Source organism: Corythoichthys intestinalis, chromosome 21 (genome assembly GCF_030265065.1).
Source record: "Corythoichthys intestinalis isolate RoL2023-P3 chromosome 21, ASM3026506v1, whole genome shotgun sequence".
In the NCBI taxonomy this organism is placed as follows: Eukaryota; Metazoa; Chordata; class Actinopteri; order Syngnathiformes; family Syngnathidae; genus Corythoichthys; species Corythoichthys intestinalis.
Genome location: NC_080415.1, coordinates 27,811,449 through 27,839,056, shown reverse-complemented (window position 1 = coordinate 27,839,056; position 27,608 = coordinate 27,811,449). Strand labels below are relative to the sequence as shown.

Sequence of the window (27,608 nt, the reverse complement as noted above, 5' to 3'; positions counted from 1 at the left end):
TACAGTTAGACCTCACTTTGATGGTTAATGCAGTTATTGCAATTTTGTTGTTTTATCACAATAGATTGGTTTATTTACATTTCAAAAACCAGAAGCCATTCATTTACGAATGTGATTGCACTTTAGTTTTTCATATTTAAATGTTCAAATATTAAGATTTGAATGAGGCAAAATAAAATGCTTTTTCTCTCAAATATATTGTTATAATCATTTGTTTCAGATGTACTGTCATTATTTTCTGTATAAAAATTTATTTGGTGTTCAAAAAGTCTTTTTTCAAACTTGAGTCTTGAAAAAGAGGCGTCTTATAATCAGGGCCGTCTTATATTCGGGCCAATACGGTAATTAAAACAAATAATAAAGCAAATATGACACACAGAATGGCTTGCTAAAATTTGCTTAATCTATATTGTTCTACGTAAAGGACGTGAGTCAAGGTCGGCCCCCCACATTTTTACCGCACCAAATCTGGCCCCCTTTGCAAAACGTTTGGACACCCCTGCTTTACAGTAACCCAAATCGTGCTACCATCCCTCCCGGTTTAAATGCACTGGACATCTACTAGTGATAAATTTATTCCAATTCACAGCAGAATGATGAAAACAGCTTGTTTTGCTGTTTTTTAGTGCTTTCTTATAATATCCTAGAAAGATTTCCTGACATGTGCATCGATAAGTGTTGTATCGCCATATCGTGAGATCATTGTTATCGTGTGCCTTGTATCGCAAATCTTATCGTGAGGTACTCAGAGGTTCCCAATCCTAACAGACACACAATGGAATGCAGCTACAGATGCCAGAATGACTAACAATGACAGCTTGTATTTAAACTACGGCTGGGCAATGATTCAATTATTCTAATCGGGATTAATTAATCACATTAATTCCTCAGGGTTAATCGCAATATTACTTACTGACAAAGGCTACGGCGAATGAACAAATGTCTAGTCGCTCCTCCTATTCAAAATGGATTACATGTCTAAAATTGTCAATATTAGCCAATGTGCTAAAATACAATATTATGAACATTTCTAGATGATAAAGAAGCTTGTAGAAATTGTGGGAAAATTGCAATGTTTACAGCATTAGGTTGTCCCCAAAATTTTCCTCACTATTAAATCTACATTATAAATCTGTTACTTAAAATCAATGTCGGACTGTTAGCTGTTGCCTCCCTTCCTTTCTAAAAAAGAATGCGACTCTTAGGTTACATGCATTCATAAATCAAGAGTTACTCAAGTATTCAACTATTGTTCTGTTGCGGTTTCTCGCCCTATGTCCGATGTCGGTTTTGTCTCATTCCTCCCCTCAAACCCTTAACTGTCAGGCCGCATTTTTCGATAAACACAGTATTAACATATATTAAAAAAATACATTTAAAAAACAAGAGTATTTCAGTCAACATTCAATTTTTTTTTCTTTAACTTAGGCAATGACCACTAGAGGTGGGAATCTTTGGGCACCAAAAGATTCAATTACGATTACGATTCAGAGACTCCAATTCGATTATAAATCAATTATTGATGCCCCCCTCCCATTTTTTTTTTTTTTTATGTTTTGTATATTTGTTTAAAAATTGTTCAAAAATCCTCTCAGGCTAAATATACTAAACTACGATTTTACTATCAAGTTACCGGTTAAAAACAGTAAATAAAATACTCCAGTCCCCATTCTGTATCAGCAGCTTAAAACTACATTCAATTTAATGTTGCGAATCAACCGTTAAAGTTGTTAAAATTGCTCCCATTATTCCATAATTTCCCTTCTGTCTACTTTCGACATGTGACAAGTTTTAAAACCGTTTCATCATTCAAAGATAGATTCAAGTCAAGGTTTTGCCGATTTAGGGGTATTTTAGATAAAAAGTAATAAGGTTCTCTATAACAGAACCTTCTAGAGAAGTCTACTGCTTTAAGATGGCGCCTGTTTACTAGCGCGGGAAAGTGTCATTTCACATCTAGTCTAGATATATGTGATATCTACCGTTGCCGTATGTTTGTAGCAACTACCAACTGGGCGCTGTTTATAGTGGCTGACGGCCGCAGGCTGGTATTTTTATTTTTTATTTTTTTAACCTAGCGGCATTAGCTGCACATGATATTTACTCTCGGTCCGTTCCACATTGCGTCCCGAAGACCGCGCTGACTGCGTTTTATTTCCGCTTTACCTGGTATAATTCAATAATCAGAATTTGGATGTTTGTGAATCGTTCTCGAATCTTCCACGGCCGAATCGCGAATAATCTAAGAATTGGAAATTTTGCACGCCTCTAATGACCACACATAGCAGGGCTTTTTAAAAATGAATATTTTGCCCCATCCATCAAGAAAAAAAACATAATGTCCACACCACCTTGTTTGGAGGAAAAATATCACCCACGCCCAACTGCATAAGTGCGTTTATTTGTTTTTTTTACATATTTCTTGATGTTCATCCAAGCACGGAGTGAATGACAAAAAGTAAATAAATGGTTTATTGATCATGTTTTGTCTGTGTAGCCCTTTGTGAACTGTTAGCATGTTAGCATGGGTCGATTTTTTTTTTTGCTTTTAATCAAGACTCTAGACCGTTTTAGGTTCATATCTATACAAATTTACGCATTTATTTACAAGAATTCTCAACTTAAAAAGCTCTTTGTTTTTTACCATAACTTTGGCTTGAAATATTTACGTAAAATGAACGATAATTGCCCGTTTTTCGCTTTTACCAAGAATCTAGACTGTTTTGCGTTCATTGCTCTACAAATTCCGTGATTTACGTATTTATTTACAAGAAGTTAACTGAAGTCGACTTAAGAAGCTCATTGTTTTGTGACGGCCGCCATTATGGATTTTGCATCTCTACACAACAGCTTAATTCTACCTAAATAAGTCGTAATTGTATATAGAAAAATGCAAATTTTGCTTTTGTTGAGTAAAATTAAGATGATTCTGCATGCTTAAGTATTGTTTCTGATGTGAAAATTGAGTGATTTATTGGCTGTTATGAATTAAAAAATAATTTAAGTTATTTAAGCTAATATTTAAGCTATCTTGCGCAAAGTTATTTAAGCTAATATTTAAGCTATTTTGCGCAAAAACCTATATTTCTTAATTATTGCTGTTGATCCTGAAAACATATGTGATTATCTCTGCATTTGGTGATTTTTGTGCATCCGGCGTCAAATTTGCGAATTTTATAGCCGTTTTAAGTTTTGTTATACTTGTATAAAATAATCGGGATTTTACGAGGGAACGAATTTGAATTTTTTGATGTCACTCCTCATGGAAACTTGTGTATGTTTAAGAGAGGTGCCTGTTTTGGTTTTAGGTCGCTCGCAGTTTTGGTTTTGAAAATATTTGAGTTTTAAGTTTTTGAAAATAGCCCCGAGCCCCGTGTCCCGTAAACTGATAGTAAAATCTGTAGTTGGGTTTTTGCCAAAATCATGTCTTTTGCCATAATTAGGTAGCTTTATAACAAAAGCACAGCTTTGGCATAAATATTGGTAATAGAAAATGGATTGTCCATATGTATTATTGATCTGTTTACAATATTCGGTTTTCGGTTTCAGCCAAGAATTTTGCTTTTGGCACATCCCTTGTTTTTAACCTTTACAGTGTATAATGCTCGAGCTGCCATTCATGGAAATAGAAGTCCAATCCATCCAATTAAAGGAAAGAGGGCGCTCGTGAGGCTCGAAAAACCTCAAAGCGTTTGAGGTTGTTGCTTGTTGACACTTTAATCATCGGTCTGGCACAAGCGTCGGCGAGTCTGCGTATCGCTTAAATCTCTATTAATAAACCAGCGTGTTCATTAGCGCGCCACTTTTCATTGGGGATGAAAGCGGGCGGATTTGCATTTCATACCCGCTTGCAAACTCGCAGAGAAAAGCCGGTTTGAACGCGCCAATAATCCAGCGTGAGTCGCTTTCGCCGCAATCTGCTTGTTTGCCGAGTTGAAAGGCTCGGCTCTCGCTCGCTGGCGGCGGCGCTGTAAGCGAGCCAAGGCGGGGATTGATCGGGCCGGGCCGAGGTTTCTTCTCCGCCGGGTAGTGGAGCGGAACCACCGCGGATACGCGCACCCGCGATTGTCCTGACGCGAGGACCGCATCTCGCACGGTTGACCCACTTTCTGGGCTCATTTTCTCTCTTTCACCAGCAGTGGCTGCATATGGAATCACGCAGATTGATTATGTGGGGTTTTGTCATTTCTTAAGCTAACAATAGGGATTTATCATATTTAAATTAGGGCTGCTACTATGACTCGAGTAATTAAGGACTAATGAATTATCGAATGAATTCAGAACTATTTTTATAGTTGATTAAATGTTGACAGAGTTGACCTATAAACTGCCCAAAGCCTCCTTTTTTTGACCCTCTCAATTGTAAACAATTAAAAAAAAAATTTTTTTTTTTTACATTAATTTAAAAAAAAAAAGTGATAAACTGTGGTCTATTCCTTATTATTTTTAATTCATTTTTTCCCAAATGAAAACATTTTAAATATACTTTTTTTTTTTAATTTAAAAAAAAAATCCTCACAAAAACTTGAAAAAACTGAATCTTATTACATTTTATTTAGAAAAATTAAAAAAGACAAAACATTCTTTGTAATTTTCTTTAATCATCTGTTAAAAATGATAAAATAACAAAAAGTTATAAACTGTAAATAATCTTTTTGTTTAAGTACGTTCGTAAATTCTAAAAACATGAAAACCATGAAAAAAAAAAACATTCTTTTTTTTATTTAAAAAAAAAAAAAAACTTGGGAAAGGAGTGATAGCGTTGCATAGCGCTGCAACGATTAATCAAAACACTACCGCTTTTGTCCACCGGCGCCGCTAAAATCAACCAAAACTGAAAAGCTACCAAGTGTTGCTTTAACTATAACTAAATTCTAAAAAAATTGATCATAACAGGATTTTAGGGGTCAGAGTGAAAAAAAACGAAAACATATATAGCTCCCGTTTGTAGTGCTGCAACGATTAATCGATTAACTCGAGATATTCGATTAGAAAAAATATTGGAATTAAATTTTGCTGCTTCGATTATTCGATAAGTTAAAGTGGTGTTGTAATGATTTGTTTTGAAAGTGTTTCCATTTAGTTTTATTGATTTGGGTGGGTACACTGCCCTCTAGTGGCAACAGTGAATATGACATAACTCACTTCACATGGCTGAATCCAGCTGCTCCCTGTTAAGTCCAGCATAAGCTAAGTTTTGTTGGAGCTAATTTTTCTTTTAATGCATTCATGATTTAGTTTCTAAGTATATTTAGCGGTTTTTTTGTTGTTGTTGTTGTTGTTTTTTTGCGGGAATATGTGTTTGAACCAATTAAGAGCATTGTATCAAAAAATAAAAAGTTAGCATTTTATAGCATTTAAGCTACCGTACTTTTGCTATGTAAATTCACCAATTGTTCTTTTGTTGTACTTAGATCCTGATTTATTTATTTTTTATAACGTTTGAGGGTCAGCTCAGGTATTTTAATTTCCGATGTTCCTTATCTGAATACTTGATTATTCGAACTAACTAGTTCATTGATTAATCAACTACAAAAATAATCGATACCTTCAGCCCTAAAACAGTTACACTTAGTATTCATAGTCCAACCTTTCTCAAGCATAACAAATTTAGTTTAAAATGCTCACTCGAGATTACAACAGTTAATAACTTGGATTATATGCGAGCCAATTCGTCAACACATTGCAAAAACTAATCCATTATGAATCAACAATCAAAATAATCTTTTGTGGCAGCCATAATTGAAATGTTAGTTTTGGAGCAAAACCACAAAATCCAAAAATACGCCACGGAACTGAATTACAATTTAATATTTAGTTGGTCAAATGCCACGCTGACCGAGCGGTTGGCATATCCGCCACAAAATTTTGCGTTCTTCCTGTGCATGGTCACGGCAGGAGATGGCAATGCGGACTACTACACTGCAAGTGGTCCACTATCAAATATAAGGTTAACTAAAAGCAGATCTTAAAGGAAATGTGATTCAACTTCCAGAAACTGATTTGTAATTTTAGTGCCGACCTTTTTTTTTTTTTTTTTTAAACTCTGTCGGTGGCATCGATGGCAATAAGTCACTAAATTTAGCCATGGAGTTACACATTTGGCTGCACTCTTCTTGCATCATGTATCTACGAATTAATCCCATCCAGGTCAGCAATGATTATACAATCCGTTAGCATACAGAAATTCAGCTTTCACTATTGCATGCATGCGAAATGTATTCCCCTGTTGACAGACTTGATTTTTCCTCTAACTTACGTACATTTGACATTTGCACCAAAGCAGTTACCATGATTCCACTCAAATATTTTCAAAAAGCAGACATGAAAGCGGAGCGTGTTAACGGAACCAGAACAGTTTTGGGTTTTTTTCTTTTTTCTCGTGTGAAATATAAAACATCTGCTGTATTCAGTTTGATTTTATTTGGCTAACAATCTGGAAGTGTTTTTATTTTTTTGTGATCAGAGGCTTTGAAATGCACTCATTCAGTGCCGTGACACTTTTTGCCGTTTTAATGTCTTATTGAAGGAATTAATTCCAAGTTTGTACTTACGGTTACGTCATTGACTGCAATAGACGTCCAATCCATTTTGACTTGCAGAGCCATGTTTTTTTCTTTTTCTTGACAAAGTTTAGTTGAATTGTTGAAATTTCAGTTTAGTTATTTATATTCATGTTTCTTTTTAATTAAATATATAAATATTTGTTTGCTAAAATTTGTACGGTATAAGGAATCATGTTTCAGTGCCATTAAAAGCAATAGATGTCCTTTTGAATTAGAAGGTTTGTAGGGCTGAATTCCAAGTTTTTAGACCAGGTTACTTCATAGGCTGCCATTGACAGAAATAGAAGTCCAATCCAGAGCTGTGAATTATGCACCCTCCTCCAAGTTTGTTTCTTTAAAAATAAATTAAGAATACTGTCAGTTCCAAGCTTCAATTTTTCTTTTTTGTTTTTATAACATGTTTAAATTTAAGATTTTTCAATTTTGAATTTTATTTCATTTTTTAAATTTTTACTTTTATATATATTAGGGCTGTCAAACGATTAAAATTTTAATCGAGTTAATCACAGCTTAAAAATTAATTAATCATAATTAATTGCAATTCAAACCATCTATAAAATATGCCATATTTTTCTGTAAATTATTGTTGGAATGGAAAGATAAGACAAGACGGATATGTACTGTACATTCAACATACTGTACCTAAGTACTGTATTTGTTTATTAAGACAATAAACCAACAAGATGGCATTATTATTAACATTCTGTTAAAGCGATCCATGGATAGAAAGACTTGTAATTCTTAAAAGATAAATGTTAGTAAAAGTTATAGAAATTTTATATTAAAACCCCTCTTAATGTTTTCGTTTTAATAAAATTTGTACAATTTTCAACCTAAACCAGTAGCTCGCACTTGTTGATGTCAATAATTACACAATGCTCATGGTGCTGAAACCCATAAAATCAGTCGCACCCAAGCGCCAGCAGAGGGCAACAAAACACCAAAAAACACAAGTAATAAGTGGACATGACACTGTGCTATCATTTTAATCTGTTTGAGCGGGGCATGTGCGTTAAATGCGTCAAATATTTTAACGTGATTAATTTAAAAAATAATTATCGCCTGTTAACGCGATAATTTTGACAGCCCTAATATATATTATACACGTTATTTATTTTAAACAATGTAATTTTACATTGAATTTATTGAATTTGTTGAATTTATTTTTTTTTTTTTTTATAATTTACAATGTGGGTTTCTTTTTATTTAAAGCAACACTAGGTAACTTTTCAACCTGTCTAAAAATATTTTCATAACAACAACTGCAGCACAATTAAATGTATTAATTTCTGTGTGGCGGTTTAGAAAAAAATGATTCATTGAGGCATTTCATTTGTAAAATACATGTTAAAATCTTTGTCATTGGGATTGCTTTTCTCTTTAGCACAGGACTTTTTCCTTCTTTCTTTCAGAAAGAAAGCTGACCAATACGTGGGGTCTGAAAGGCAAATTGTTGTTGGATTATCTTTAAATACCCGCTACTTTTTGAGCAGAATTCTAGCTTTGTATAGGCTAATGTTCCTATTGTTGAAAGCACAAAGGTGTGTAATAAACAACTAGCACATTTATGTTTTGCATCTGGTTTTCTTACTGTACCGAAAATGAACCGAACCGTAACCTCAAAACTGAGGTACATACCGAACAGAGATTTTTATGTACCGTTACACCCTTATTATTTCATATTCCATTTAGCACAAGACCGTTATTTGTCATGACCATGCCATTTATTTAGCAATTGGGGAAAACTACTTGGATAAAAAGAATATCCTGTAAAAATATTGGCATAGAGAGACTGAAACAATGACATTTTGCAGCTCTTTTCGTCGCGTTTTCCTCGTTCTTAATAATTCCCCCTAAATGGGCCGCATACTAAATCAGATGAAATCGTGACTCCGCTGACGTCATCCAGTTGGGGACGCTAGAGCCCTATAATGGTAGGCGTGGCTAACCGGCAGATTAAAAGACTAATTTCTCGTCATCTGCGCTTTGCTAAATTGTTGTATGTAGTCGAATCGTCTCAAAATATGATTCTAATTCACATAATAATCCTATTTAAGACTTTTTTTCTCCTGTCGTACGCACTTTAAGTAATTTAAATGTTTTAATTCTCAGTTTTTTACTTTTTTATATGAAAATTGTATTACATTGTTTCAACATTTAAACTTTTTGTTTTTAGTCGTTTTTATATATAGGTTTCTTTTTTTATTTATTTAACATTAACGTAAGCGCCAGCAATTGTCTATGAACCCAAAGGTTAGTTGTCTCAGCTCAGCGCAGGCGAGGTTAAAGGGGAGCAGCGGGGTCGTCTCTGGTCAAGCAATGTAATCAGTAGGGTGAAAGAATGCGCCCGCCTACCGCACACGCATGTGTATATTTATAAATGTACAGTACATATGGGGGAGGAGAAGGCGGGGCCAGGCAATGGAGTGCAAACAATGACCTCTCACAAGCACACGCAGTGAGGACACAAAGTCACTTTGCTCTTTATGACCGCCGAGCAGAAAAGCGGAAAGCACAGACAAACACCAACGATGGGTTCTGCACCCGAGCCCACCATGTCATGTTGTTTGTTGCTTATCCCAAGCGATGATGTGCTCTAATCTGACGATTATTAAACAAGGGGGAAAAAAAGACACAAAGCGAGTCAGTGGCGGCTTTCATAGACTGAAAAGTTTTGGGAGATGAGCAAGTGTGATCAGATCAAATGTTGGATAAAACTGGTAAAATGGGCAACTTCGTGGTTAAATTTAGTGACTTATAATGCCTTGAGGGATTTTTAGCTTAAACAAGGGCTCTTTTATGTCATATTTTAAACATTGATTCACTATGATTGTAAAAAAAAAAATCAAATCGAGCCGTGCAAGACAATGCAAAGAAACCTGAAGGTGTAAAGTCCAACGATGGCGTGGGTGCAGTTCGCCCACGATCGGGTTTCACGCTGTGTGGAGGGGAAACATTAGCCGCACAGCTCATGCGCTATAGAAAAGGCACGTTTAATTAAGCGTTCAGTTTGTGCAGCACTTTAGCGGCGTTATGACAACAACAAATAGGAGCAGCTGCCATATCAGCAAATCCCTCCACACGGGCTCGCCGTCAGTTTGGCAGTGTACCCGAGCGACGCCACCAGGTGAAGATAAAAAGATGGCGTTGAGGTTTTTTTTTGCCTTGTGTGTTAATTATTGTCAAAATGACCCACATTTCTCCAAAGCGCAACTCTAGGCTCTTAACGGCTTAATTAGCAAAGGAATTGTTGAGGCTTTGTTGACAAAATCAGGATTTAATTATCGTTATTTTTTTTCCCCCTCCTCTCTCGGGGGTGCATGGCAAGGGGAGTGGTATGTATTTGGATTATTTGCTCGTTTCACACCTCAAGCTTAGCAAATTCCCTTTTCGGCACACAATGGAGCGTGACGACACACGAGCGCAGACACGTAGAATTACTGCGCTTTGCTTTTATTAGAGCTTGATTGGAGGGGGAAGCAATCTGCATTATTACCTCGCTTATCGGTCTTAATGGCTCCGGCGACAAATTATTTTAGTCATAAAAAGAGTCGAGCCTTCAAAAGAGTGGGAGGGGACGCGGGCAAGCTTTTTTGTTCTGAAATCATTTAGCGTAATCGGCACTTTATCAATTAGCATTAGCTTTTTGCTAGTGTCGTGACGCCAGCCCACCCTCAAATCCTTGAATTCCCTTTGTTGGATTTTTAACTCATTGGCTGCTCTTGACGGCAATAGACGTCCAATCGATTATGACTAGACCTAGTCCGAATGGATTGGACGACAATTGCCATCAAGCGCAGCTAAAGTGCAGGGGTACCTTTACTTACGAACAGTGTTGGCGTTATTTTTTCAGTAACGGGGTAATCTAACTAATTATTTTTTTCCGCAGTTACAACGCCGTTACCGTTACTGACGGTCAAAAGCGGTGCGTTACTTACTCTGAATAAATTGAAGAAACTACCAGCCGTAGCGAGTCTACTCTGCTCTGTTTATTTGTCATCCAAGACTTGGGGTGCGTTCAGGTTCGAGAATAGCACACGTACTTCTTATAACTCCAGGCTGTTTGTCCCTGCTCATTCAATTAGACAATGCTTTCCAAAGCTTGCTAACGTTTCTGTGTTTGCTACACCTGAATGCCAGCCTCGTTTTCATCCCCACTGTCAGTCAGCAAGAATGCTGCTTCCATCTTGAGGACGGCAGACGCTTTGAGGGTGACTAGAGGAATAGGGGGACAAGGCTACCTGAATGCACCCCCTGGATAGATGCGATGGAAGTGATTGTGATTGGCTGAGGGTGAAAGTCATGTGTCATGGTAAGCCAATCAGAGCCGGTGTTTTCACACACAAACCGGAAAATGCATACATATGCAGAGGGATATGATGGCAGAGCATTCAGGGGAAAATTTGTCATTTACGAGGTGGAGATATCAACACTAAGTTGAAAGCTTTTGTCGACATCTGTGGTAAGCAATTCAAATCTGTTTATTTTTATTGCACCTCAAGTGTAGGATAAATCTGTTGCTGGTGAGGTGCAATAAATATTACAAGGTTCTATAACAAAACTACCTGTCTGTTCTCTATTCAACTGACTCGAATACTGCTCACAAAATTTTAAATTCTTTGACATACAACAACTTCTTTTTCAAGTAATGGAAATAGTTACTTTCCCTGGTAACTAGTTACTTTTACTATAGAGTAAAGCAAGTAGAGCAAGTAGAGCAATTACTAACTCAAGTTACTTTTTAGAAGAAGTAGTGAAGAACTATAACTAATTACTTTTCTAAAGTAACGTGCCCAACACTGCTTACGAATGCCTCTACATACAGAATTTTCGGGTTCAGATACGCGTCAACGGGAAAATATTGCTACGAAGGAAATTCTAGGATACAAAAGGCAAAAATACCAGAGTTTCCCCGACATATCGTTGTTTCGCCATATCGTCAAATCGTTATCTTGAGCTTTGTATCGCATATCGTATCGTGAGGTACCAAGAGGTACCCACTCCTAATTAAAATAGATAATTACTGGGTAAGTTCACCAGTGTTGTTAATAACGGCGTTAGAATATAACGACGTTACTAACGGCGTTATTGTCTTGAGTAGAGAGTAATCTAATTAATTACTTTTCTCATCTTGGCAACGACGTTACCGTTACTGAGGCGGGAAAGGCACGCGTTACTATGCGTTATGATGTTGGTTGACTGACACAAGAAAAGTCTTAAAAAGACGGACTCACGGGTGACGAGAGAGAGCAGAGCAGGAGTGGGGAGGAGGCAAGGGAGTGTGACGCCGTTGCAAACGCGATGCAACGATGCTAGGAGGCTCCAATAATACCTGACTGTAGCCGATAGCCTACAAACTGCGCCCACGTGATGCTTCTGTAGATATCACATATATACAGAACTACAGTGGTACCTCTACATACGATCACTTCGACACACGATCTTTTCGACATCCGACGTAAAATTTGAGCCGCCATTTGTTTCTACATCCGACGAGTTGCTCGAAATACGACATGACAGCACTGCAAACGGAACGCACGGTGGATTTTCTTGTGTGAGAAATCAACACAGTTTTCAAAAAAAGTTGATACAGTTGGAGAAACAAGGAAAAAAGTAATGCTTACCTTTGAAATGAAGATGCAAGTTATAGAAAAATATGAGCTTGGGGTGCGCGTCCCTGAACTGGCTCAACAATACAGCTCCATGGTCCTCTTCCGACCACCGTTCGCCACTATTTATAAGTTAAGGTGACAATTATTATTGTGGTAACATTGCCAAGGAAATCGCCAGCTTCGTCACGTTTTTATCATTTATTTAAGAACTTATCCAACACAAAACGCCCATTGTCTTAAGCAGTTGACTGCTCTCAAGAAAACGAAAGTATTATCTCTACCGCACCGACCTATCTCACTATGACGTCAGCTTCGCGGTGCGTTCAGGGACAGTAAAAAGTGTCCGCCATATTAGAATCCAATTCGTTACATTATTTACAGGAATAATTATTAATTATTCTTCTTATTATTATATTATTCTGACTTATTTATTTATAACTTATTTGTTTTTCTATGTTTAATTGCCATTTGTAACAGTGCCAGCAGTATTTATTAAGAATTTAGTGTATGTTTTTAGGCTTTGGAACGAATTAATGGAATTATAATGTATTCCTATGGGAAAATCCTGCTCGACATACGACCATTTCGACTTACAAACAAGGTCCTGGAACGAATTAAATTCGTATGTAGAGGTACCACTGTACATGCAAATGACAGACACGGCGGCATTAGCAACATGTATAATAAAGAACTAGATGCTTTAGTAAACAGCCGCCATCTTAAAGCAGTAGACTTCTCAGGAAGGCTCTGTTGTGGAGAACCTTCCTCGCGAACCTAAGTAACTTTTTATCTAAAATGCTCCTAAATCCTAAATGTGGTTCTGGGATTTTTGCTCACCGTTCGAGTTATCATTTTGACACCATGGGGTGCAATCTTGCACGGAGCCCCAGATCGAGGGAGATTATCAGTGGTCTTGTAGGTCTTCCATTTTCTAATAATTACTCCCACAGTTGATTTCTTTACACCAAGTGTTTTACCTATTGCAGATTCAGTCTTCCCAGCCTGGTGCAGGTCTACAATTTTGTCTCTGGTGCCCCTCAACAGCTCTTTGGTCTGGGCCATAGTGGAGTTTGGAGTGTGACTGACAATGACTGTTATGTGGACAGTTGTCTTTTATACCGATAATGAGTTAAAACTGGTGCCATTAATGCAGGTAATGAGTGGAGCCTCGTTAGACCTCGTTAGAAGAAGTTAGACCTCTTTGACAGCCAAAAATCTTGCTTGTTTGTAGGTGACCAAATACTTATGTGATTTTCTGTTTTTTTTTTTTTCCCCCACATTCTGTCTGATGGTTGAGATTTACCCATGTTGACAATTACAGGCCTATCTAATCTTTTCAAGTAGGGGAACTTGCACAATTGGTGGTTGACTAAATACTTATTTGCCCCACTGTACCTGTCTGTAGCCAATAGCCTACAAACTACGCCCGCATGATCCTTCGGTAGATATCACATATATACAGAACTAGATGCAAATGACAGACACGTCAGCATTAGCGACATGTATAATAAAGAACAAGATGCGTTAGTAAACAGCCGCCATCTTAAAGCAGTAGACTTCTCAGGTAGGCTCTGTTGTAGAGAACCTTCCTAGCAAACCTAATTAACTTTTTATCTAAAATGCTCCTAAATCGGCAAAACTTAAATCTATCTTTAAACGATGAAACAGTTTTAAAACTTACACATGTCGAAAATACACAGAAGGGAACTAATGCAATAACGGTAGTAATTTTAACAACTTTAGCAGTTGATTCATAACATTAAATGACTTCCACACATAGCAAAGGTTACTATCTAGTTATCGCAACATCAGCAATACCCCTGTGTCTAGTTAAGTTTAGGGTATAGAATTGGGCTAGGGCCTATTGTCCCAAAAACCCTTTAAACTTCACATTGTGTAACCTCTTTTTTATTGTTTTGTTTTTTGAGAAAAAAAACATGAAAATTATCACCATTTACTTTGCCAAGTAACTAATTACTCTTACATTCAGGTAACCGAGTTACTAACACAATTACTTTTTGGGAGAAGTAATTTGTAACTGTAATTAATTACTCTTTTAAAGTAAGATTAACAACACTGAAGTTCACATCCCTACATTTTTTCCGTGTAGACCTTTTATATCCACGATAGGTGGAGGATCTCAATTGTCTGAGTCAGATAATTGAATGTTCAAGAGGTCCTTCCTTCCCCAAGGAGTGTGCACTTTAAATGATGACTGAAAGCAGGGGGAAAAGGCTCTTAGGGGCCTAAAGGAGCAGCATAAAAAGGTCGGCGATGACGTCACAGAAAAAAACTGAAGATTCAGGACGCGCATATATAATTTCAGCATATTATCGCCAATGGCTTAGCCATATGGAACCATTAATTCCAGCGTCATTATTTTAGGCCTCAGCATTAAAGGAGGTGCCACACACACAGGCTGAAATTGTTGTTCCCACTTGAATCTTCGCCCACATGAAGGGAATTCCTAGCTTGGCCACAGCGCCAAGTGTTTATGACATGCGACAAATTTACAATCCTGGGAAGCGCTCAAGCAGCTCTCCACTTTTACTTCCAGCGCATCACCGAGGGCGCCGCTCGCCTCGGCGGAAAGGCACCTGCTGCTCTCGCCGCAGCTGGATGAGCATTTTGTTAGCTTTCGCGTGTCGCCGAACATCTGCGTGTCGACGGCACAATAAAAGAAGCGACGTGTATCTCCCTGTCCAGCAGGACACTAGCGAAAGATAACCTCTTGTCTCGCGACACATGATGCTGTGCTTATCTGTCGGAGGCCTAGCGAACGCAGCCAAATCTGCCACACGCCGCAGGTTGACCTCATTCTTTACCACAATCAAGGACAAACACAACAGGGAGATTAACGGTGGCGCAAATAGTTTAGCTGTGATGTTTACCTTCACCAAAGAATAAATGGATTCATTTAAATTCAAAATGAGGACACGAACAAAGAAGTATAGTTATGTGGGACATCAGGACACCGACTCATGATGGCTGAATTATTATAATAGTTTAAGGAACAAAAGAAAGGACATAATAGGTGCTCACAAAAACTCGCATGCCCTCCAACAGATTTTTTTACTCTGTACTAGCGCTGGATGATTATAATACATATCACCAAAGCGATAGTAAATTATGCATCATCATAAAACCCTTTGTAAATTTCCATCATATTTTGACTTAAACACTTAATAAAAGAGGATCGAAGTGCAACAAAAGAACAATTGGCTAACTTGCACAGCCAAAGTCCACTAGCTTAAATGCTATAAAATGCTTACTTTTTTCATTTTTACAATGCTCTTAACTAATCGTTCAAACACATATTACCACTAAAAAAATCTCAAACCTAAATAACGAATGCATAAACAAATATACTATCTCAAACAAAAACTTACAACCTTATGTTTGTCTTAACAGGGAGCAGCTAGATCCAGCCAAGTTAGATGAGTTATGTCATACTCACTGTTGCCACTAGAGGGAGTGTATCGACCCAAATCAATTAAACTAAATGCAAACACTTTCAAAACAAAACATTACGACGGGACTAATTAAACGAATCCTCAAAGCAGCAAAATTTGATTCGAAGATTTTTTTTTTAATCAAATTACTCGAGTTAATCGATTAATCGTTCCAGCACTACAAGAGAGACCTATATATGTATTTTTTCACTCTGACCCCCAATAGCCTGTTGTGTTCTGTTTTTTTAGAATATAGTTATAGTTAAAGCAACACTTGGTAGCTTTTTAGTTTTGGTTGATTTTTAGCGACGCCGGTGGACAAAAGCAGTATTGTTTTGCCCTAAGGAAGACTGTGTTTCCCATGAGGACCAGCGCACACCCGCAAAGTGTCGTATAATCATCAATCAATCAATCAATCAATCAATAATCAATCGCCCGGTCGCCTGCAGATCTCCGTATTGACCCAAATATAAGACTGTATTTTTTGCACTGAAATAAGACTGAAAAAGTGGGAGTCATCTTGTATTCAGGGTGTAGACATTATACCCATTCACGACGCTAGATGGCGCCAGATATCATTGAAGCGAATGCAGAACTTGAGGAGTAATGTTCTGTCATGACAGATCTCAGCTACTCTCAAGTTTAACCAGTTTGCATTTTTTATTGCAATGTTTTTCCTTATTCAGATTTGTTTCAAGACTACAGTTACAGTTAGAACTCACTTTGATGGTTAATGCAGTTATTGCAATTTTGTTGTTTTATCACAATAGATTGGTTTATTTACATTTCAAAAACCAGAAGCCATTCATTTACGAATGTGATTGCACTTTAGTTTACGTATTTAAATGTTCAGATTTGAATGAGGAACAATAACATGCTTTTTCTCTCAAATATATTGTTATAATCATTTGTTTCAGATGTACGTTAAATATTTTCTGTACATAAATTTGGTGTTCAGCAGAATTTTTGTTACAATCATTTGTTTCAGATGTACTGTAAATATTTTCTGTATAAAAATTTGGTATTCAGAAAGTTTAATAATAATCGGGGCCGTCTTATATTCGGGCCAATACGGTATTAAACAACATTTCTGTTTCCAGCGGCTGTTTGAAGGATGAATAGTAATTAAGTAATGAATCCAGTTGTGGCTAAACAATAACATATGACGGTTAGGAACCGTGTGGCTACTCCCACCCCACCCGAACTTGTCAGAGCTGACTAGTTCGGTTGAAGGGAGGGGGGTGGGTGGGTTTGGCTTTTTTCCCCTACTCAGACAAAACTTTTTGTCTCTTGTTGCTCTGCCATCTTTGCAGAATTCGCAGCAAAGCGTTCGCATCGACTTCGGTCTTTATGATGAATGGAGAAAGGTGGAAGTGACGTATGCCATAAAGCAATCAGCACATTTGTAGTTTTTTTTTGTGTGTGGCGGGGTTCCTGCCACCCTCCTCCAAGTTGATTAGTGCCGGTGACACCGATACAGAACCCCTCAAGATATAAAAGAGGCATCATTCAACTAGTTGTCAGTCTACATATCATCACAAATGTTATAAAATATTTTATAAAGGTTGAAAAGTTACCTAGTGTTGCTTTAACTCTACAGTGCTGACACTACAGGTAGATGGCCCTAAACCAACAAAATAGGGGTGTGATATATCACCATACGACACAAACGTGTGGTTCATAAATGAAACAACTCAATAGCTGGCGTTTATGGCGATAGACTTCCAATCCAGTTGAACTAGGGGGGCTGGCAGCCACTGAAAAGCATTGGGCATCTATCGCAATCAATGACAGGGATGAGTTTATGATTTAAGTTTTTGAGGTGTTGAACACAGATTACTACTGCATTAGGAGAGAACACGAACACACTTAAAAAAAAAGAAATACTGTTGTCATTCTATCGTGAAATGGCATAAATTATGTTGATTTTTTTTTTTCTTTATTGCTCACCCTGCTCTGTACATCAACCTTTTAAACAATGGACCTGTTATTCCATCTCTGTTCCATTTTCATAGTGCTATCATACTGTTGGAGCCTCATTCCCAAAGGCTGCTGATCTGAATTCCACATTATTGTCCTAATACCAGAGTACTGCACTTCAAGCCCCTTGATATTGTTGGAAAAATCTCTACACCACTTGTAAAGCTATCATTACACAGCACCTTTGCACTCCTTCCATCCATGCATGGCTAAATGGTTCTCTGTACTCAAATGTACCTTAGTTCCAGTGTTTTTTATGTTATACTAGAGAAGCTCTACATAAGGGAGACAAATTCCATGTGCATTTCTAACAAAGCTGGCCAATGAAGTTCATTCGGTTCTTCTGGCCTCCAAATTTAATAGTGGTCAGAAGAAAAGGATTCGAGGGGTGAAATTTCAGACCAAAACCAGAACTGACTTATTCAGTCAAAATCGGTAGATTCACTAAATTTCAATATTCTTGGCCAATAAATATGATTATCATTGTTGAAATAGTAGACTATAAGTTTTGTTTTTTCGGTAATGGTTTCATGGGATATGACCCCTATAGATGAGTTTCCGTGACTAACTGAAATTTCGCAATAAAAACACATGACATTTTTAACACAATATTTAAATATGTAGCAATAACTCAAATTTATACACAGCAGGACGTGACGTATCAACTCACATGATCACTTTTCCTCCACATGCACGAGAGTTACGGCTTTTCCGAAAACAGCCTTCAATAGAAACACGAATTTGATCAAAATTTTCATATGGCGGAAAACACAGACAAGACTGAAAAAGCTGTTTCTCCTCTTGCACTCCTCTTCAAAAGAAACTGCTGTATTTTAAGCCAAAACAACTGTTGTGTTTGATAGAACAATATGTCTATATGCTTCCATAGCAGATTCATGGCGCATTAAGCCACCGAACTATTTTTAATTGTCCGTTTTACCCTGGAAACACCCGTTTACAGACTTAGCGCAACCGCTTTTGTTTCAACCCAGCCATAAAACGAAGGTAATTAATTATATTTACTATTCAAAATGTCCGTCGTAGACGGAGCTTACAATCATTAATTGATTTCTCATCTTTCGTTTTAAAAAAAGAAACGACTTAAAAAAATTATTCACTCGAATATTTTAAACTTTTAAACAAATTATGTCACAATGAAAAAAAATGGCGTCTGTAAAAAAAAGTCTCGGATATCCACCTCATAACTATCGCTTAATTGTTTTTTTGTTTTTTTTTTACTGTTGCATTTTCTGTTAGATGATGAATAATCGATCCAAACAAAGAAAAATTGAGAAAAAAAAAAGTTTAAAAGGGAATATATATGAAAAAGAAAATCTCGACCACTCCTTGATGTCTGCGATTTCTGCATCGCGACCCTTGTTATATTACTGTGTTTCACCCATAAAATCCCCCAAATAATCCAGCTGTGGCCATTCACAGCTGTGTCTTGATGAGTGATACATGTTACATGGAGTTTTTGGATCGAAACAATGTAAGTTCGCGACATCATCTCGTTAAAGTCATGGCGTCTGTAATTCTGCTCTCGAGTGTTCTCACCTCCAGGTAGGGTTTTGCTGTTTAATTTTTTTTTTTTTTTTTTTAAATGCCCTCCTGTTCAAAATTTTTCTTCCCCCAGAAAATTGAGATTTTAAGCTTCCCAATGATGTATCACACATGCATATCGGACAATTTAGAAATTTGGCCAAATTGGGGGTCTCAGAGCGGAACTTCAAGTCACCCGAGTGTTTTCCGCCATATGTATTTTGCAAAAACTGTAATAGAAACACAGCTATTGATTGGGAAAATCGTCACCTTACTGCTAGACTTTCAGACTTATAGAAAACTGAGAAAAACAGCCAAAGGAAACGGGGCCGATTATAATTGCTTAAAAACAACATGGCAGATTCCCTGCATCTCTTCGTGCCTAACATTTCAAAACCTTTTGAGGATTCCACTCATGATAGACAAGACTACTATTTCATGTTGCTAAACGAAACCAGCTGCGGGGCTGAATTTTCAAAGAATTGTGGTTGGTACGGCTCATAGACAGGATGCGGCCAACGATGAAATGGGCCAATAAAGTTGAATTGTAACTGTCAACAAGTGCACGCAAATGTAGTGTGTTATCCACAATACCGACAGCCATTGTCCGCCATTGACGTCGATAGACGTCTAATCCATTTGAACTGCGAGTCTCTCCCAGTCCAAAAGATTGGATTGGATTTCTATCACCGTCAATGCCAGCCAATAGGGGTGCGAAAAAATATCGAAATGGTGATATATATTATATATACTTTGTATCCCTAAAGGTTATCGATATGCTCCTGCCAAGAATCGAGATATCGTTTTAAAAAGGTGTCAATGTCTAAAAAAATAAAAAAAAGTTGCTACTAAAATCTTCCACCATAATAGTGTCTCAGATAACTCTAAGGCTGCATTGATGGTGCTTGGCGCCCAAACCATTTACCGTATTTTCGGACTATAAGTCACACCTGAGTATAAGTCGCACCAGCCATAAAATGCCCAACGAAGAGAAAAAAAAAACATATAAGTCGCACAGGAGTATAAGTCGCATTTATGGGGGAAATTTATTTGATAAAATCCAACCAATAGAACAGATATGTCATCTTGAAAGGCAATTTAAAATAAAAATACAATAGAGAACAACATGCTGAATAAGTGTAGAGTATGATAATGTTACATGATGCATGAACAACGAAATGCGAACGTGGCCGGTATGTTATCGTAACATAGCTATTAAGAGTGATTCAGATAACTATAGCATAAAGAACATGCTAACATGTTTACCAAACCATCAATGTCACTCCAAAACACCAAAATATGATGTGAAATCATTAGGGCTGTCAAAATTACCGCGTTAACGGGCGGTAATTAATTTTTTAAATTAATCACGTCAAAATATTTGACGCATTTAGCGCACATGCCCCGCTCAGATTAAAATGACAGCACAGTGTCATGTCCACTTGTTACTTGTGTTTTTTGTCTCCCTCTGCTGGCGCTTGGGTGCGACTGATTTTATGCACCACGAGCATTGTGTAATTATTGACATCAACAATGGCGAGCTACTAGTCTATTTTTTGATTGAAAATTTTACAAATTTTATTAAAACGAAAACATTAAGAGGGTTACTACTAACGTTTATCTTTTAAAAACTACAAGTCTTTCTATCCTTGGATCGCTTTAACAGAATGTTAATAATGTTAATCTTTTTGATGCTATGATAAACAAATACAGTGCTTATGTACAGTATGTTGAATGTATAAATAAATGTTTAAATAAATAAATAAATGATCGACAATGGAATATTGGGAAAATGAAAAATGAAAAAAAAAAAAAAAACTTGTGATCGCTACGAAATCTGAGTGTCAAAAATTGTTATTCGATATTTTCAGTTCCTATATGGTATACTGGGGGCAGGTTTCAATAAGCTTCGGCTTCTCCCGTCTGGCCTTTTCTTTTCGGGTTAAATTAATTGTAACACGTAAAAATGCTGTATTTTTGTTCGGATTTGTCATGCCTGAAGAGAAAATAAAGTAAATAAATAAAATAAATAAATAAAATAAATATACTGTATATCGTCTTGTCTTATTTTTTCATTCCAACAATAATTTACAGAAAAATGGATTATTTCATATATGGTTTGAATTGCAATTAATTACGATTAATTAATATTTAAGCTGTGATTAACTGAAATAAAATTTTTAATCGTTTAGAAATGAATTTAGTCTAGAAATGATATAATAATGTGTTAATAATTTCACAATAAGTCGCTCCAGAGTATAAGTCGCACCCCCAGCCAAACTATGGGAAAAAAACTGCGACTTATAGTCCGAAAAATACCGATATCATACGAGATATCGTTTTGAAAAGGTGTCAATGTCTAAAAAAATAAAAAATAAAAATGAACCAAGTTGCTACCAAAATTTTCCACCATAATCGTGTCTCAGTTAATTCTAAGGTTGGATTGACGGTGCTCGACGCCCAATCCATTTAGACTGTGAACTAGAGCTGAAACAAATACTCCAGCAACTCAAGTTTAAAAACTGATCGGAGTAATTTTATTCACTTCGAGTAATCGTTTATTTTGACAGCGCTAAGCATCACGTTTTGCTCGGACTACTTTAAATGCGGGACAACGCGCTGATGTCACGTGCGTAAAGCAAGAAGCAAAAAAAAAAAAAAAAAAAAAATCACTGCAGCCGACAGCCGCTACAAACGACACCGACGTTGCTAAATACTAGCCCGCACGATGCTACTTTGGTAGCAGGTAGCGTCTGATGAGTCTCAGAGATCACATGTATGTTAAACTAGATGCTTAATGACAGACTCGGCCGCGTCTAGGCCACGTTAGTAAACAGCCGCCATCTTAAAGCAGTAGAGCGCTAAGCGCTAATAAAGAGTGCTAAGCGCTAATAAATAAGATTAAGGTTACTGTCACTACTAGCTCACGTAACGTTAGCCCTGCGGAGGGAGGGCTAGGTTTGTATTAATTATGGGCACTTTCGATGCATGGCTAACATGTCTTACATACAGGCTTTAACATAACATAGCGTTGTGGAGTGATGAGAGTGTAAAATAAAAACGCATTAATGCTAACTATCAATTTTAGCTCAGTAGTCATTGCTGGATGAAACACCAAGTAGCACTGGTCCCTAATGTGCTCCAATACAGCCTGTATCATACATTTATTTTGAACACTGCAAAAACTCAAAATCCTATCAGGACTTACAGTTTACACTAACTTAAAACTTACCTAGAACTTAAAAATGGCTTGAACAAATAGAAATTCAATTGAAACACGTGGGAAAAAATCCATACTTTTAAGTGATGTGTGTTATCAAGCGTAACGGCAATTTTAGGTGTGTTTATATATATATATATATATATATACTTTATATATATACATTTTTTTTTCTTTTTTAATAAGATCTAAAGGTTTTTGAGTGAAAGCAGTGAATTAGTCTTTTTATCCTAGTTACATCTGAGATGCAATTTTTGGCTGTTTTCAACAATATACATCGAAAATAAAGACATTGATTGACTGAAAATGGTTCAAGATTAGATGAAATGTCTTGTTTTCTCATGTATATTTATAATTGCTCTTCACCTAAAAATATATTTGTTTTATCCGATTACTCAATTAATCGATAGAATTTTCAGTCGATTACTCGATTACTAAAATATTCGATAGCTGCAGCCCTACTGTGAACGTTCGTTGATTCGAAACCAGGGCATTCGCAGTCATTCTGTCCGATTTTCATCGCATCAGCTTTTAGGCCATTTACAGGTCATTTCCTGTTGAGTTTAAGTCACAGCCTATTCATTTGGGTGATTCCCAGGTCACCTCCTGTTCGGTAACTCAAAATAAACAGGAAGTGACCCATCAAATGCCCCAAAATCAACAGGAAGTAACTGAAAATCAACAGGTAAATGACCTTAAATGGCCCAAAATTACCTCATTGCCTGGTATTGGCTGCCACTGACGGCCATAGACGTTCAATCAGTTTGAAGTGGGAGGGATGGCAGCAAATGAACATTCGTTCACCCTCCCAGTTCAAATGGATTGGACGTCTACTAGTGATAAACTCATTCCAATTCACAGCATAACCTTGTTTTCAATGTATCATTAATCGTCGTATCGCCATATGGTCAGATCATCGTTATCGTGCGCTTTGTATCGCAAATCGTATCGTTTCATGAGGTACCAAGAGGTTCCCACTCCTACCAGCCAATGCGTTAAAAAAAAAAAAAAAAAAATTCCAAAACCCAATCTATTAGCCCAGATGCGGTAGGCACCCGTGATGATCAGATGACATTTCGCTCTTGGCCTCATTCGCCCGCACAGAATGGATCCTATGAAGCCGCCCACAAGCCTACAAGCATATGGGTGCTATAATCTAATTAGGTGGGGGGAAAAACATACACACACACACATGGAAAACGGCATGTGGGAAAGCGCTCGGGGCCTGCCTGGTTCCTATGGGACGAGCAGCAGTCAAGTCAGGTCACATTGGCTGTAAACACGCGAGTTCATGTCAGACGCAGGATCCATTGTTTGGCTAAACATGCATACACTATGAACACTAACATGCCTGTAGGAATGAGAGTATGCAGGGCCGGGAGCGCCAAAATCAAATACATACTGTACATAGGTAATTACATCATTTAACATGTTAATGAATGTTATTTCAGTCAGAATTTCAAGGCTCCAGACTGCAACTAAATCTGCATTTTACAACAAAAATTAGAGCCAGTGTGACTTTTTTTTTCATCTACCGTATTGGCCCGAATATAAGACAAGTGTTTTTTGCATTGAAATAAGATTGAAAAAGAGGGGGTTGTCTTATATTCGCGGTCTAGACATTATACCCATTCACGACGCTAGATGACGCCAGATATCATTGAAGCGATGTTCTGTCATGTCAGATCTCAGCTCCTCTCCCCATTCACGACGCTAGATGGCGCCAGATATCATTGAAGCGATGTTCTGTCATGACAGATCTCAGCTACTCTTTTTAGTTTAAGCAGTTTGCATTATTTTTAGGGCGGTCAAACGATTAAAATTTTTAATAGAGTTAATCACAGCTTAAAAATTCATTAATCGTAATTAATCGCAATTCAAACCATCTATAAAATATGCCATATTTTTCTGTAAATTGTTGGAATTTAAAGATTAGACAAGACGGATTTATACATTCAACATACTGTACATAAGTACTGTATTTGTTTAATACCAATAAATCAACAATATGGCATTAACATTCTGTTAAAGCGATCCATGGATAGAAAGACTTGTAGTTCTTAAAAGATAAATGTTAGTACAAGTTATAGAAATTTTATATTAAAACCCCTCTTAATGTTTTCGTTTTAATAAAATTTGTAAAATGTTCAATCAAAAAATAAACTATTACCTCGCCATTGTTGATGTCAATAATTACACAATCCTCATGGTCATAAATTCAGTTGCACCCAAGCGCCAGCAGAGGGCGACAAAACTCCAAAAAACACAAGTAACAAGTGCACATGACCCTGTGCTGTCATTTTAATCCGTTTGAGCGGAGCATGTGCGTTAATTGTGTCAAATATTTTAACGTGATTAAAAAACAAAAAATATATATAGAAATAGAACAAAATTCCCATATTGCCCTAATTTCTAAGCAGAACCGTATATTGGTTGATGTCAAAATTGAATAATAAAATATAGATTTATAAGTTTGTAGTTTCATGCATTTATTCGGAAAGTACCAGTTAAACAGTTAAAATTAAAGGAAAGCTATGTAAGTCAATTTACAGTGTGCGCCGCTGAATGAAATTTTAAGAGCCACTGTGCTCCTGGTAAAAAAATGTTAGTCTGGAGACCTGCACTTCTATTTTTTTTATCTATTTCAACATCAATATATTTAATTTGGTTTATTTCAATTTGAAATCAATTCTATCAACTTTTACATTTTTATTTCAACGTCTATATACTCTTGTATTTTTTATGCTTTAAAAAAAAATACATTTAAAACTTCCAATCAGTATTTCACTTTATTCAATTTATATTTACTCAATTTTTTTGTTTATTTCAATTTATGTTTACTTAATATTTTTACTTTTTAACCATTTCTTTCAGGACTTCTGGTCCTCCATAAGTGACTTGTCAATATGTGCTCGGGTTCAATGGGGTAGACTCCAGCTTGAAAATAAAAATACCTAAACGAGGATAATAAAAGTTGCTATGTGAACCACTACGCTATATATCGTCCATAATTTTCTCTATAGAACCATAATTGCAAGGAAGTTGGACAAACTGGTTTTCAATTCAGCTGACAATGCAAGCGTCACATGCCACAAAAACATCCAGAAATTCCAAATGGGGTCAATGGTTCCTTATAAAATGGATCGGGACCTTATTTAAACTTGTTAACTGCCACTGACGATGATAGACAAACAATCAAACCATTTTTTTAACCCATTAGCTTCTGCAGTCCATCATGGAACACTGGTCTTTACAATTTTTACAGTGCGCTACATGGTAGCAATAGACGTGGTCAAGGGTGTAGGTTTTGTTTCAACATTGGTAGGGACGATATAACAGCATAACCTGCATGTACACTTTTTGTGGGGACGGGACATTAAAAGACCAAACAGATTGGGTGAGTGGGGATCAGGGGTACATTTCTCATGAATATGAAACCAATTAATTGATAGGCTAAATGATCAATCCAAAATAAATCTGTATTGACTGACACTAGCTTTCATGTGTATTGGTTCAGGTGATACAACGTTCATTCAGACCTTTGTTTTCAAAAACTATCAAAACATTTTGAAGTGCAAGTCCCTTTATTAAAAAAGCTGAGAGCTACCCAATAATTGGTGACACTGGAGTACCCCTGGACTCAAATTACTGAAATATAAAAGTGATATGGGGAAAAAAAATTAATGAAAAAAATCTGAGGTATCCAAGGTCCGATCTACATTTTAGGCATACTGTACTACCCCGAGACTCGAACCAAAGTACTCTCATGAAATTCTGATGTGTGATTTCACTGCAGATTTTTTTTTTCATGTCAGTTCATGTTCATGTCAGTGTCCCCCCAAAGTGGACCCATTCTTGGATAGCACCCCGTTTCTTTAATAAAGCGACTTGCACTGTGAAGCCACTGCGTTGCATCACTATAATGCACATAATTCAAACAATGATCCAAATGAGGGAAAGCTGGCTTGACTTTGTTGTTCCTTGTGGAGGCTTGCCTGACCGCAGTAGTTCTGCAGGTTAGCAAGTTCACACAGTTTAATGTTATGCTAACTCGATGCAGGTTGGACTTTCAGTCGCAAAGTTAGTAGTGTTTGACCCACCTCTACAACACTGACGTTTTTTTTTTACATTACTTACTTACTCATGCTGGCCGAAAAAAAACCTTCTAATAACCCTCCTCTTTGAAGGCGACGGAGGAGTTGTTGACATGAATTTGTCGGGGCTGTGTGAGTGTGCGTGTTGTGTGTGGCAGGGGAGTCAAATCATCAGCCAATCAAACGTGAGTTTTAGGGGGAAAAAAATGGACTTCACCAAGTGAAAAGGGATAAATGTAAGCCTGAAAATAATTAATATAATTCACTTAACTCATTTGCTCCCAAAAACGTATAAATACGTTCTATTTCTAAATGCTTCACTGTCCCAAAAATGTATATGTCTTTTGTGATGTTGTTGTTTTTTTACAAGAAGCATCTATAGCTTCCGATCTATCTGAGAAACAAAGAACAAAGCTCAAAATGCATTTTAAAGCAATAAAACTGGCCACTGGAGGGCAGTAGCGCATTTTGTAAGACCCGCAACCAGATTCAACAGCAATGAACGGCCGGGCAGCACGGTCGGAGCGCTGGCGGCATGATGCCAGGCGGCAGATGACCGAGCAAAACAACCGAGAGGACGCCTGGGATGCCAGGGCGCTGGACGACCGAGCAAAACGACTGGGATCACTAGTGCAGCGGGCTCGCCGAGAAGACCCCGCAGAGACGCAAAAATAATCCATCTGTGCGAAACAGACAACGATGAAGGAAAAGTTCACACGGCTGACGCGGCGACAACGGCGTCATCTCAGTAGTCATGAGTAAATAAATTGTTACTTTGCTATCAAAAGCTCTATTTGTCTTGTCCTTTATATTTTGTGAAAGGAAAACATTCAGATGTTTGGGATGTAACTAATGCAAAAAAAATAGCTGTGTTAAAGTCAAAGTTATGTTTGAAATGTATGCGTTTACAAAAAGGTGATTTTCTCCATTTTTTCATCAGAAATTGGGAAATTGCTCAAACTAAGCTATTTTCTAATGCTGATTTCTAAAGAATGGAAAAAGATATGAACTTTTTTTTCTGATGAAAGAAGATAGTCTAATCTTTCTTTTGATGGGTTCCAAGTTTATATAGCAATAGAACATAATTTTCTGTGGGCCTTGCAAAATCAGTCAAAATCCAGTAAAACGGCCGGGAGCAAAGG

The 27,608-nt window shown here is 37.1% G+C and overlaps 1 protein-coding gene across 5 annotated transcripts in view; it reads right to left on the bottom strand.

The window, feature by feature from the left end:
* Positions 1-27,608, bottom strand: part of LOC130909201 (thyroid hormone receptor alpha-B) — a 277,864-nt gene that overhangs the window by 215,616 nt on the left and 34,640 nt on the right. The window contains exon 1 of one of the 5 annotated variants that reach the window (XM_057825379.1): positions 1-27,608. This exon is cut by the window's left edge and continues 3,908 nt beyond it. The exons of the other annotated variants lie outside the window; for them this stretch is intronic. The gene's annotated coding sequence lies outside the window, so the exon portion shown is untranslated. 5 annotated transcript variants of the gene reach the window in all.